Source organism: Pteronotus mesoamericanus, unplaced genomic scaffold (assembly GCF_021234165.1).
Source record: "Pteronotus mesoamericanus isolate MK-2021 breed Mesoamerican mustached bat unplaced genomic scaffold, CSHL_Meso_final scaffold_85, whole genome shotgun sequence".
Classification (NCBI taxonomy): domain Eukaryota; kingdom Metazoa; phylum Chordata; class Mammalia; order Chiroptera; family Mormoopidae; genus Pteronotus; species Pteronotus mesoamericanus.
This window is the reverse complement of record NW_026555329.1, coordinates 61886384-61898615: the sequence shown is the minus strand read 5'-3', so window position 1 is coordinate 61898615 and position 12232 is coordinate 61886384. Positions and strand designations below refer to the sequence as shown.

At 36.1% G+C, this 12232-nt stretch overlaps 1 non-coding gene across 1 annotated transcript; it reads right to left on the bottom strand.

Annotated features, from left to right (window-relative positions):
* Positions 1–501: 501 nt before the first annotated feature.
* LOC129063554 (U6 spliceosomal RNA) lies at positions 502–608 on the bottom strand. The gene has a single exon (XR_008528348.1). It is a non-coding gene; the product is annotated as a U6 spliceosomal RNA (small nuclear RNA).
* Positions 609–12232: the final 11624 nt, after the last annotated feature.

Sequence of the window (12232 nt, the reverse complement as noted above, 5' to 3'; positions counted from 1 at the left end):
ATGCATCAATTTGATACACAATTATGCTTTGATTACTCTCTCCAGTCCAGCTTGTCTCTCTGTAAGTATAAAAAAATACAATAGTGGAAAATTCAGTAATAACAAGTGATTCTACATAGTTATTCTTCTGAGCTGTTATGTAGTAAGCATAAATGTATAAACAAAAACCGGCTTGCTCCAGTCAGTCTCTTCACATTGTAATATTTAGAATTTTAATGCTGTGTTTGCCTCTGCTTTGCTGAATAACAAAGGACTAGCAATTTAGCCATTCTACAACCATTTGAATATATAAAACTGTTGACAAAGGATCAGCATTTTAAGAACTCAGGGTCCTCTTAATGAAGTAGCATTAATATTCATTTTTCCCTAATTTTTGTTCAGTAATAAAATACATATAACATAAAATTTACCATGTTAACCATTTTCTAATGAACAGGTCAGTGTTAAGTACATTCCTACTATACAACCATCACCACCATCCATACACAGAACTCTTTTCATAAAAATGTGGACTACTTTATGAAGTTGCATGGTATCATTGAGCAGGTGTCATGCTAATATTTTCTGTATTGTTCTAATTTTAGCATATGTGCTGCCAAAGTGAGCACTAATATTTAAAAGAAAAATATTTATGTACATAAAGAATTTAAAAACTACAGAAACAGTATAACCCTAAAAGGTAAGCAAAAACCATTTGCTTATCATTATTACTACTAAATAGAGGCTTAGATCTACTTCATAATGCTCCATATCAGGATACTGATAGGGGTGACTATGATGCTTTCCCATAAAATGCCCTCTGATCCTACACTCAAAGGCGGAACACAGGGTAGATGATCAGATCCAAAATGATCATTGCTGTATTTTCCTAATTTATCGGGTGGGGAAAAAAACTGAAAAAAATACTCAAACCCAGATTCATTTACTTGTGATGTACAAGGCGTTATGCTAAATAACATGCACGCATTGTATTGCTTAATCCAACAGGAATGCAATGAGGTAATTCTCCTGTTTTCATTTTAAAGATAATAAAACAGACTCAGTTATAAGAAACTGCTCACGGCCTCCTAGCCAGTGAAACGTGGTGAAAGCAGTATCTAGGTCAGCCTGACTCCACAGTCCTTGTTCTTCCTTGACTCCACAGTCCTTGTTCCTCTGTGCTTTATTGTGTCTATTTTGAAGTGATGGTAGACCACATCTGTCCCCAATTGTTAAAATTTATGGCCTTTGACAATCTCTCCCAACTCATCCTGTTCTTATCAACATATGGTTTTCTTTGTGCAAAACTCATATGCCAAACAATGATACTTACCTCACCAAAGGTTTTGAGTTGGACTCTCACAATTATCTGTGTTTTACAAGCAACCATTCTCCCCATAGCTGCATTCAAGATTTGTAGTTTGGGGGTGGGGGTGGGGGAAGATTTCATCAATGTTCTTTGGTGCAGTTTCTTGGTATTCCTGCTCATAATTTGCTGACTTCCAAAATTGATGCCTTTGAAATGGAAGCATTTCTTGCAATAAAACTGCCGTGCTGAAGGCAGCATTTGGAACTCAGCCTCGGCTATGGGCAAACATTCCTGCGTCTACATTCTGACCTTCGCACCTGTCATGCAGTAAGAGAAACAACTATTTCCAGTGTGTGCCCTACTGGAGCTTTATTATTAATACACAATCTAATTCAGGAAGCCCTTAAATATTTGGAAGCTGTGGTGAGGTAGGGTTGTTTGTTCCTAGACTTTGTTTTGTGGGCCTTCCTCACGCAGCACTCCCCGCAACTGCTGTTTTATTAGGAATTCTGCCATAGTTAGGCGGAAAGAGCGTGGTTCGGGAAGACACCTGACCTGCCTTGATTTTGGTCAGCTTTTAAAAATTGCTTTGATTACAGACAGTTAAAATTTTGGATTTACGCATGACGAAGTAGAGATACGTGCAGTTGTGTGGATATATTTCGTGTTTGTTGTGGGATGGGGCAGAGGGATTTGGGAAACCTTATTCTTAGGCTAACCGATCAAAGCAGGTGACAGAGAGGCTGGTCTGGGTGAGTTACCTGCTCCTCTCGTACTTTCCCCCCACACTCCTTCCCTTATCTTCCCAGTGTTTCTCCAAGTCCAGCAGATTTGACCAACAATAGACACTACCTCATAGTAAGGTTAGATCCCCAGGTAAGGTTAGATCCATGAGGGCAGGTGGGGAGAAGGGGAGAAGGAGGGAGTAGCTTTCTTAACCCTTTTTCTCTTGCTCCCCTCCTTACACACTGAATTCTACTGCTGCTGGCTCATGTATTGACAGCTAAGTACTGAGGTCCGCAGAAAACCTTATCATTCAAGACACCAGCCTGACTTTTCTCTTCATGTATAATTTTATAAATTCTGAGAAAACTACCTTTTATTTATTTTTTTAGAAAATGTGGCATATACATACAAGACAATACTATTTGGCTTTAAAAAAGAAGGAAATTCTGCAATATGCTACAACATGGATGAAACTTGAGGACATGATGCTAGGTGAAATAAGTCAGTCACAGAAAGACAAATACTGCCTGATTCCTCCTAGATGATATATCTAAAATAGTCAAATTCATAGAATCAAAGAGTGGAATGGTGTTTTCCAGGGGGTAGAGGGAAGAGGAAATGGGAATTACTAATTAATGGGCATAAAGTTTCAGTTAGGCATCATGAATAAATTATAGAATTAGGCTGTACAACATTGTACCTTTAGTCAACAATAATGTATTGTGTGCTTAAGAGTTTGTTAAGAAATTAGATCTTATGTTAAGTGCTCTTTCCACAATAAAATAAAAAAATAGCTGCTTTTCAAAATACAGTTTTTCAATGCACAAAGCTAGATTACACTTGGGTCAAACTTCTAAATCACATCTAGCCTCTGATCTAGCAATTTCTCATAGAAATTAATTTAACTTTGTGGGGCCGAAGAACTGAATTTCTGTGACTTTGTGTGCTCTTTCAAATTTTGTTACCTAGAAAACAGATTTCTGAATAAGTACTATAAATAATATATGACTTAACATCAGGGCTATTGCTAAAGTGAGCAAACTTTGAATTCTTAAAGATACATGTTATTTCCCATGTTATCATTCAGGATATGAACTACTACTTACAAGAATGATTCTCTTATTTCATACTAACTTTCAATTATTTTGTGAAGTTTGTGTCTAATATAATTCTTGATAAAGCAGACAATACTTCTTCAACATGAGCAGTTCTCAATGTTTTCAGCTTCTAATTTTGTTGCCTCAGTTTTCATTATAATTTGTGTTTTCTGAGCCAGAATCATTTTAAATGAACACAAAGTTTCCATTGTTTGGTGGCCTACAAAATGAGCATGGCTGAGTTGCAACCATTATAAAGCCTGGCATGGTCCGTTTTTGTTATTGTCCTTTCCAGCATCCCTGTCCCTTCTTTTAAACATGGTAAACTAAGAAGAAGCAACTATTATTTGACCAATTTATTTAAATCAAAAGTGGGTGACTACGTTTCTCCTGGAAAGATGGCCAAATGTGTTTTTAAATTCTGAATGCTACAACTAAATTTAGCCACAGTGCCTTGCTTTCTGAATGCTTCCAAAACGGAACACTGTGCTTTTGGTTGCTGCTTTTGGAGTCTCAGTGAGACTCTAAAAGGTCAAAGGAGCAAGGACTGGAGAAAAATACATTCACTTACAATACACAACAGCACAATCAAAATACAGAAATTGGCTACATAGGTCACGTGTTTCTACCAGGATGTTTGTATAATGCAGAGTCCTTTTCTGTGAATAGCTGATGTCTCTTAAAGGTTATATTTCTCCTACCAAGTGTTTACAGCATTGCTACTAGTAGAGAAATATTTTAGATTGCCTATTGTTTGCTTCATAAACTAATTTCTTAACAGCAGATAATATCAGAGTTAGGTTTTCTTGTTGTTGCTGTTATAAGATGAAATGTCTATCCCCACAGGTTTAAACTTTCTTAAGAGAGAGATGTTCTTCGTAAGGTCTCTGCTCTAACACACATTTTAAAAATTAAATGAAGTGAAGAGGGAATGCAATGATGTTGGCCTCTGGAAAGTTGCCTTTGAAGGATGACATCAGATTTGTACAAAGAGCACATTGAGAGTACAAACTAATTTAAAACTCAGTTTTCCCAGAAGAGTCTGATCTAGTTGGAAATTCAGTTTTCTCAGGTACATTCCAGTAATTTGTTTCTGCTAGTAATCAGGAGATTATTTTCATATGTATGTGATGATATCCTAGAGGAATCACTGGGGGTTTCTTATTTGAACTTAGCCTTTACTGTTTTCCTTCCCTGACAATTAAGAGAATAGCTTAATTTTAAACACTTTGCTACTTGGTTTTTCACATTCTATCTTCTGTGTCCATTTTCTTTGGATCTTGAGTACCTCAGAAAATATAATAAAGCAACCTCAGAACTTTTCTTTTTGTTTCCATCATCGATTGCTATAGTATTTAACACTCCCATATGTGTTATGATCTGCCATGTCCAGACACTGGTCTGGTGCTAGGAATCGAGCAGAGAAATAGATGAAAACCTCAGCCTACAGAAGCCTTTCATTCTTGTATGTACATCTACGCCTAAACTTGTCTTTTCCACCTCCAAACTCCAGTAAAAATTACAAACCCTTTTTTTTTTTTTTTTACCAATTTTTGTCATTTTAGAGGTTGCATAATTTTAGGAAGAAATCGCTATGAATTATTTTACATCTGAGGAGACAGTGGTTCATGGTACTTCTTGGAGGTGAGAAGTAAGTCAGTGTTGTTTAATGCTTTTACCAATGGACTAGATTAGTGTTTCTTAATGTATATCTTATCAACCACATATCAGAATCTCCCAAGTTAATGGTTACAGTATCTGAGATCCATTACCTGGCTCCTTTCTCAGAGTATCAGGGTGAGAATCAGGAATTTGTAGTTTTAACCCCAAATCTCAGTGATCCTTATACATGCTGAAGTTTAAGTATTCATTTCTCATTTAGACACAGAACTGAAGAAAGTGAATCTTAAATTAGAAAATGACCAAAAACTGTTAGGCGAAAAAGAGTGACCTCAAGTTTAGAATTAACAGAAAACAATAAATTTAAATATTTTAATTTTGGGACAGATGTAAAGGATATTTAAAAAAATTGATGACATCGTTTTCATTTGGAATGTTCTGAGGCACCTGCCTCCCACCATTGCTTAACCTGTCCAGTCACCCAGCTGGAGCTTTTCTTTCTCACTCTGCTCTCCTGTCTTGAGGCAGACAAATATTCTCAATACTTAAAATGCTGTGAAGGGGCAAAAAAGTTATTTTCTTTCTGAAGGAAATGACTGTCTCTTGTTAAGGAAATACTTTTGTGTCTGTTTGAGGAGATGTTACCGAGGGACAAAGGAAAAACAAAATGGAACAAAATTGGAGGTGTTAGAGAGGGGACGCTGAGAAGAGGAGCGGAGAGCTCAGCAACGCGGGGGGCTGCTCGCCACCGGGGGGGAAGTTTGAGACTGAATTGAGTGACATTTGTGACACAAACTTTTTCTTCTTCCCAAATAGCCAGTGAAGCCTGCTACACACACAAAGGCCTAATGTAAGTTCTTTTTTGTGGAAATCAAATGAACTCAATGGAGGTCTGTGTTGAGGTTGAAGTGGAGCAGAGAGGGTCGGGAAACAACCAGCCATCAGAAAGCAGAACTGAAGATGGAGGTTTAAGAATTAGGGAGACATTGGAGCCAGAGAAACTGAGAGAAATAGCAGAAATAAGAGGAAATTAATCTTCCCACTGAGGGAGAAATGAGGGTTCAAGCTAATATTAGAGAGATCCTGAGGGGTAGGATGACCCAACTAAATATCAGCCTTTTGTTTATTTACTCTTTTATGCAATTATGTTTTCTCATTTTGACTAGGTTTTGAGTTTATTGTTAGTAGGGCAACATTCCTGGGGTTTTTTTGTTTTGTTTTGTTTTATTTTACTATTAATCCTTTTTCTGCAAGTATATTTTGCACCCTGTAGGTTGCCACATTTTTATTGAATTGTTTTGTGCTACAGTAAAAGTGTAGTGGGTTTTGAATAAAAAATGTCCTATTTATAATGTTTAGGTATCCTGTGGACCTCTGAAGTTCTGAGCCCTTAAGCCTTATGGACACTTTTAGAAAATAACTCTGTCTATGTCCCTATTTATAGGATGTCTGGGTTATTTAGTATTTCTATGGAATGAAATGGTCATTCTTTTAAAATAACATCTATAAACTACTTTTCTATATGAACATATAATATAGTTTAATTTTCTAAAGTTAGTCTAATTTTTCAACAAGTATTTCAGATCTCATATGTGGTCTAAAGCTATTGATTATTTTAACTTTGTGAGTTAAATTTGTGACTAAGCTTGCTGTTTTTTAATGCTGAAAATAAATTTATTTTCCTATGAGAATTCTAAATATTTAGAGTAATTATACTTGGCATTGACAAGTTTGTTGGAAGATGCATTAAAAAACACTACTTGGCACCACTTAGGTATAAAGAAATAAAAGCATAAATAAGTGGGTAAGCCACAGAATGTCATTTTATCTTTGGAATTCTGCTCATAACTCTAACAATAATTTCTCTGCCCTGAAAAAAATTCTCTTTAAACCTTTTTCATCTGCAAGAGAGGAATTCTGTTGATCCTCTATATATTAGTTCCATAGTTTACAACAAACACTTGAAATGGGTTATATGCAAATAAGTCCATAAGAATATATTTTTGTTTGGCTTCTATAAACAACCATCTTATGTGTCAGGCAATGCTATTTCCACTTTATACCTGAGTGTGCTAAGCAGCCATTAAAACAGCCTCCCTGCTTCCCTCCTGACTTACTTCAGTATGGGCTGAACCCAGTGACTCATTTCTAAGGAAGAAGATATGGCAAAAGTGATGAGATGTCACTTTCAAGATTAGGTTACAAAGAGACTGTTCTGTCCCTTTGCACGCTCTTTATTCTTCTCTTACGGGCTCGTGCCGAAGGAAGCCAGCCACCGTGTTCTGAGCTGCCCTATGAAGAGGTCCGCGTGAGAAGGAACGAATACTGCCTGTCAATACCCAGTTAGGACCCGAGGCCTGCCAACAGCCATGCAGTGGTTTAGAAGCACACCCAGTGGAGCCTTGATATAGCTGCATCCTGGTTTACACTTCGAGTATAGCCTTGTGCTTCACCCTCAGCCAGAGGCACTCCGCTAAGCTGCACTTGGATTCCTGAGTTACAAAAAATAGATAATAAATATTCATTTTGAAAGCTGTTACAGTTTTAGAGTACCTTGTTGTTTTGTTCATTTTAATGCCACAAAATGGGTAGCTTATCAACAACAAAAATGTATTTCTCAGTTTTGGAGGCTGGGAGGTCCAAGCTCTAGACACTAGAAGATTGTGTGTCTGGTGAGAACCCACTCTTGGTTCTTAGATAGCAAGGGATATCTCTGGGTCTCTTTTATAAGGGCATTAATCAAATCCAAAGACCTCATCTCCTAATACTATCCCATTGGAGGTTAGAAAATCAATATGTGAATTTTGGGGAGATGCAAACATTTAGTCTATAACATTTGTTTTGCAGTAATAGATAACTAGTAAAATGAATCATAAAAAGGGTCATATGATTTAAACAAGGTATCACATGGAAAGAATTGAAGACTCAGGGTTTTCTCACCATTTGGTCAGAGAAGAGCTCTTTGAAAAGGTGGCACTTAGCAGATACCTAAACGAAGTGAGCCATGTGAACATCTGGGGAATAAGGACTCAGGCAGAGAGATAGGCAAGGGCAAGTACTCAGTCATGAGAACACTGGAAAAGCAACAGGACTGATGTAGATAGAGATGAACACGCGAGAAAAGATGAAAAGGATGAGGTCAAAGGGGTAGACAGAGGACAGATCAGGCAGAGCTTCCTAGCAATGGCAAACACTTTGGATTGTGTTCTAATTCTAGTAGGAAGACATTAGGGTATTTTAAGCAGAGAAGTGATATGATCTGTTGCACTTTTTAAAACAGTATTTGGGAAATGGAAAAGAATAGGAGGAATAAAGACCTAGTAGGGACTTACTGAGACTGGTAACATGTCTGGGTAAGTAGTTATATTGGCTTGGACTAGAGAGGTAAGACAGAGTGGTAGTAAATAGTGGATTTGGATATATCTAAAGGTGGAACCAACAATAGTTGCTGATGGGTTGAGATAGCTCTACTGGAAAGGGAAATGTCAAAGATTATCCTTTTGTTTTTCTGGATAGTTTTTTTTGAACTGTAGTTTTATTTAATGAATTGGACGATATTAGGAGAGGGGCAAATTTGGAGGGTAGATGGAAAATACAGATTCTTAATTTAGACATATTGCATAGAGTGTCAAAAAGGTCATTGACTGTATGAATCCATGGATTCAAAAGAGACACTGGAAATGGATACACATTTGGTAATCATTCATGTAGAGATGCTATCTAAAGTCATGGATCTAGATGAGGTTACCGAGAAAGTGAGTGTAAAAAGCAATGATATAAGAAAACAGAACCCTGAATTTTTCTGTTATTTAGAAAGTTGGCAAGTGAGGAAGTTTAAACAAAGACCAGAATGAAGCGGTCAGTTGAGTGGAAGGAAAACCAGGAAAATACGGTGTTAAGAAAGTCATATAAGGAAAGTATTTAAGAAGGATAGGGTGATCAGTTGTCTCAAATATCACTGGCAAGATGAGGAGACATCCACTATAGTGGATTGGGGGTGAAGAGGGAAAGAAAGTTGATTGAATAAAGTCAAGCAGACAATGGAAAATGACAAGCATGAAAAAGTAAAAAGAACAGTTATTTGTGGAAAAGATTCTTTAGAAGAACAAGCAAGGAAAATGACCAGTAGTTAGATAGGAATGTGGAGTTCTGGGGAGGGATTTTTGTTAGAAAAGGTTATAATGTGTTTGTATAATGGGCATAAGCAGTAATAAAGAAGAAAATATTGATTCAGAGAAAAGAGAAAATAATTGCAACAATCAAAGATCTTTGAAAAGAAGAGATTGAGGTTTGGTGCACAAGTAGAATGGGTAGGCTGAGATCATAAGCAGAATAGTTCAATCATTTTAGCAGGAGAAAGTCAGAATATATGGGGGCGAATGGAGTGCTTGGAAATTGAGATAGTTTTTATTTCTGGTTGCTTTCATTGACATTTTGTCAAATAGCATGTAATTTTGGAGCACAGGTTTAATTGCGACCAGAGTGCAATCTGAGTTTTGACCGCTGAAGCTTAATGGTTTTGAAATTGTGACTGTAATCAAACTAGATGACCAGTTTTGATTCAAGATTCTCAGGCATTGGAGAAGACTTGGCCTAAAGGCAAAATACAGGTTTGGCATTCTCTTTGGATTTCTAGCAGATGGGCTTAGGAATTTTCATTGGCTTTTGTCCTAGCAAAGTGGAATAAAGTTAGGTTTTACTGTCCTCTCATCATCCTTTTGACTAGATTTCTTGGGAGATACCAGAGAACTCTCCTAGTATTTCACATTTTACAATTGCTCTTTTTCTAAGAATGGGTATGTATGTATGTAAACATACACACACACACACACACACACACACACAAACTGAAAAATGGCACAATTTGTATTTGACTTTGTTGTGTGTGAAAATACATAGCTTTAATAATATGCAGAGATTATACAAGTTTGAATGTTGATTGAGATCCCCAGGGAGTTCAACACTGGCACTTTTACTTTGAAATTTGTATTATTGCTTCATCAGCATGAACCACCTATCTTCTTTCCAAAAGTTTTCCGTTCTTTAGATCTGCCCCACTAGGGGGCCTAGAGCTGAACACATTTCAGAAGACCTCTTTTTATACTTGATTTGTTCACATGCTTTATTTTCAGGGGGAGGGGTAAAAGCCCATCTGGTAATTTTGGGTCTTTTCTATCTTAAAGGAAGAAATTATATGCTAAATTTCAATAAGCAAAAATATACTTCCCCTTTGATAAATGTAACTATCTCTTTCAGATTTCAGAAACAGAGTTTTAAACATATTTGTGTTTAACATATTTAGTATAAATGGTATGAAAAATTTGTTCTTCTTATAGGATATGATTCAGATTACAAAAAAGACATCTTAAAGCCCCACAGATCAACTTCCTCAATGGTACATTCATGTAAACCGTGGATTTCAAAAATAAATATATTATAAATATATTTGGGGGGAATAAAATAAATGATGTTTGAGAAGCTACTGATTTTTTAGAGAAGATGTTGTCTGTGTTAAATGCAGCTTAAGCATACTTTCCCAGCACCTTAGCAGCTAAGAGCTCTCGCCCTGCTCACTGTCCATTGATCATCTATTACGTTTCCTCCAGCCCAGATGAATAGCAGTCCTGCAGTTGGTTGGATCTATCTACACAATGGTCATTTTACACTGAAGATGTATGTTATTTTTCTCTTTCTGATTTGAGAAACATTTTATCATGATGGGAACTGGAATAATTCCAGCTTCAGAGTGTACTTTAGAATTCCCAGATGTCCTTAATCACAATTTATTCCCACTTTGGAGTGGAAGTATTATAACCTATAAACTGTTAAGGAATAAAAAGGGGCTAAATAGTCATTCGGTTGAGTATCAATAAAGAAATGTATATTATTTGTACTTTTTGTCATTATAGAAAAACAAAGAATTTTCTCATTACTTTAGCACAGTTAATTTATTATTTTCAAGCTGGTGCCCAAACTTCCGTAACACAAAATTAATGGGTTCTTGGAAACACTTTCTGAATTGCCCAAAGTCAATAGTGGTTCTTCCCATCTGTCCTCTTAATTTATAGTATGTCTCCCAGATGCATTAAAACAAAGAAACACACAAATCTTTTCATTTCCATTGGTAGAAGTAAAAAATTAAGAGTAGTCATAAATGAATTCTTTGCATAAAAACTCCAAAACTGACTTAAAATAAACTTGACTGTCACTCAGCATTGCCATGTGACTCTTTTATACTGCAAATGACACATTTATTTATAGAAATATTTAGATAATAATGGAAGAAGTTTTGATGACTTGTTTTCTAAACTAGCAACCAACTCCATAATGAGGTTTGATGAGTGCTTAGAAACTAAACTCTTTGCATCTTTTTTTGTTGTTGAAATAATTAAAATTGGAAATAGTAACAATATATTAATATTTAACATTATACCTGTTTTGGTCATATTTGCTCATACATAGAAGACTAATTATTGTTTGATTCAGAATTATTGCATTCAGGTCATTGGAAGTAAATTAATTCATGGTTCCCATATCTCTTTCTATGATAAGAGAGTAATGGAAAAGTTGGAAAAGTATTTTCAGTATTTTCTAATGTTTCACATTGGTAATGAACCCAATTTATCCAGGGGGAAAATCCAGTCATAGTTGAAAGGAAATCAGTTGTGGGGGGAAAAAAATGAAAGGTACTATGTACACCAAGTCCAAAGAATGAGGAAAGGCCAAGATTGTGAAAAAATATATATAATCAAGTCAGAAAGAGAAAGCTGGAATGCAGTTGAAGGAATTGGTTTGGTACAGTGGTTTACAACTAAAGTCAACCATTCTCAGATGCTGCCAGCATTCCCCTGAAGCGATAGGGCACGTCAAAGTGGGAATGTCACAGATTTACAATCACAAGTATTTTAAAAGCAAGGTACAAACCTTCACTGTCCTCACTCCTTACCCATAGTAGCTGTAGTTCCTTAAGTATTTATTTTTCTCTTGGTATATGATAGCTAAAATGTTGAGAGACCATACATGCCAGTTTGCCTGATACTGTCCTAGTGAATGCCTATCTTTTATGTATAGTTACAAATGACAGCCCTTTTGACTCTCCTGAGTGTCCTAGTTTGGATGATGAACTTTATGGTCACTTTAGCTAAGATTCAACAAAAGAAGATATAATCACTTTAATCCTCTGTGGATTATTACCTTACATTTTTATACCTACAAAACCTGTTGAAATCCACAGAGGGAGGGAAATTTGTTTGATTGCTCCTTCTCTGGAAGATGACAAAGTGTGTGGAGAAGGTACAAGATACTGTATTCTTATATAGTTAAAAAAAACTTTGATGGAGAAATTTGATGTTTATGTCATTAGATATCCTTAGCCTGTGAGAGTAAGGTTAAGAAAATGGATATGAAGATAAATACTCATTTCCATTTCACGAGGTTTTTTCCTGAGATGTTATTTAATTGTTTTTTGGGGAACATATTCATTTATTTGAACATATTCCTT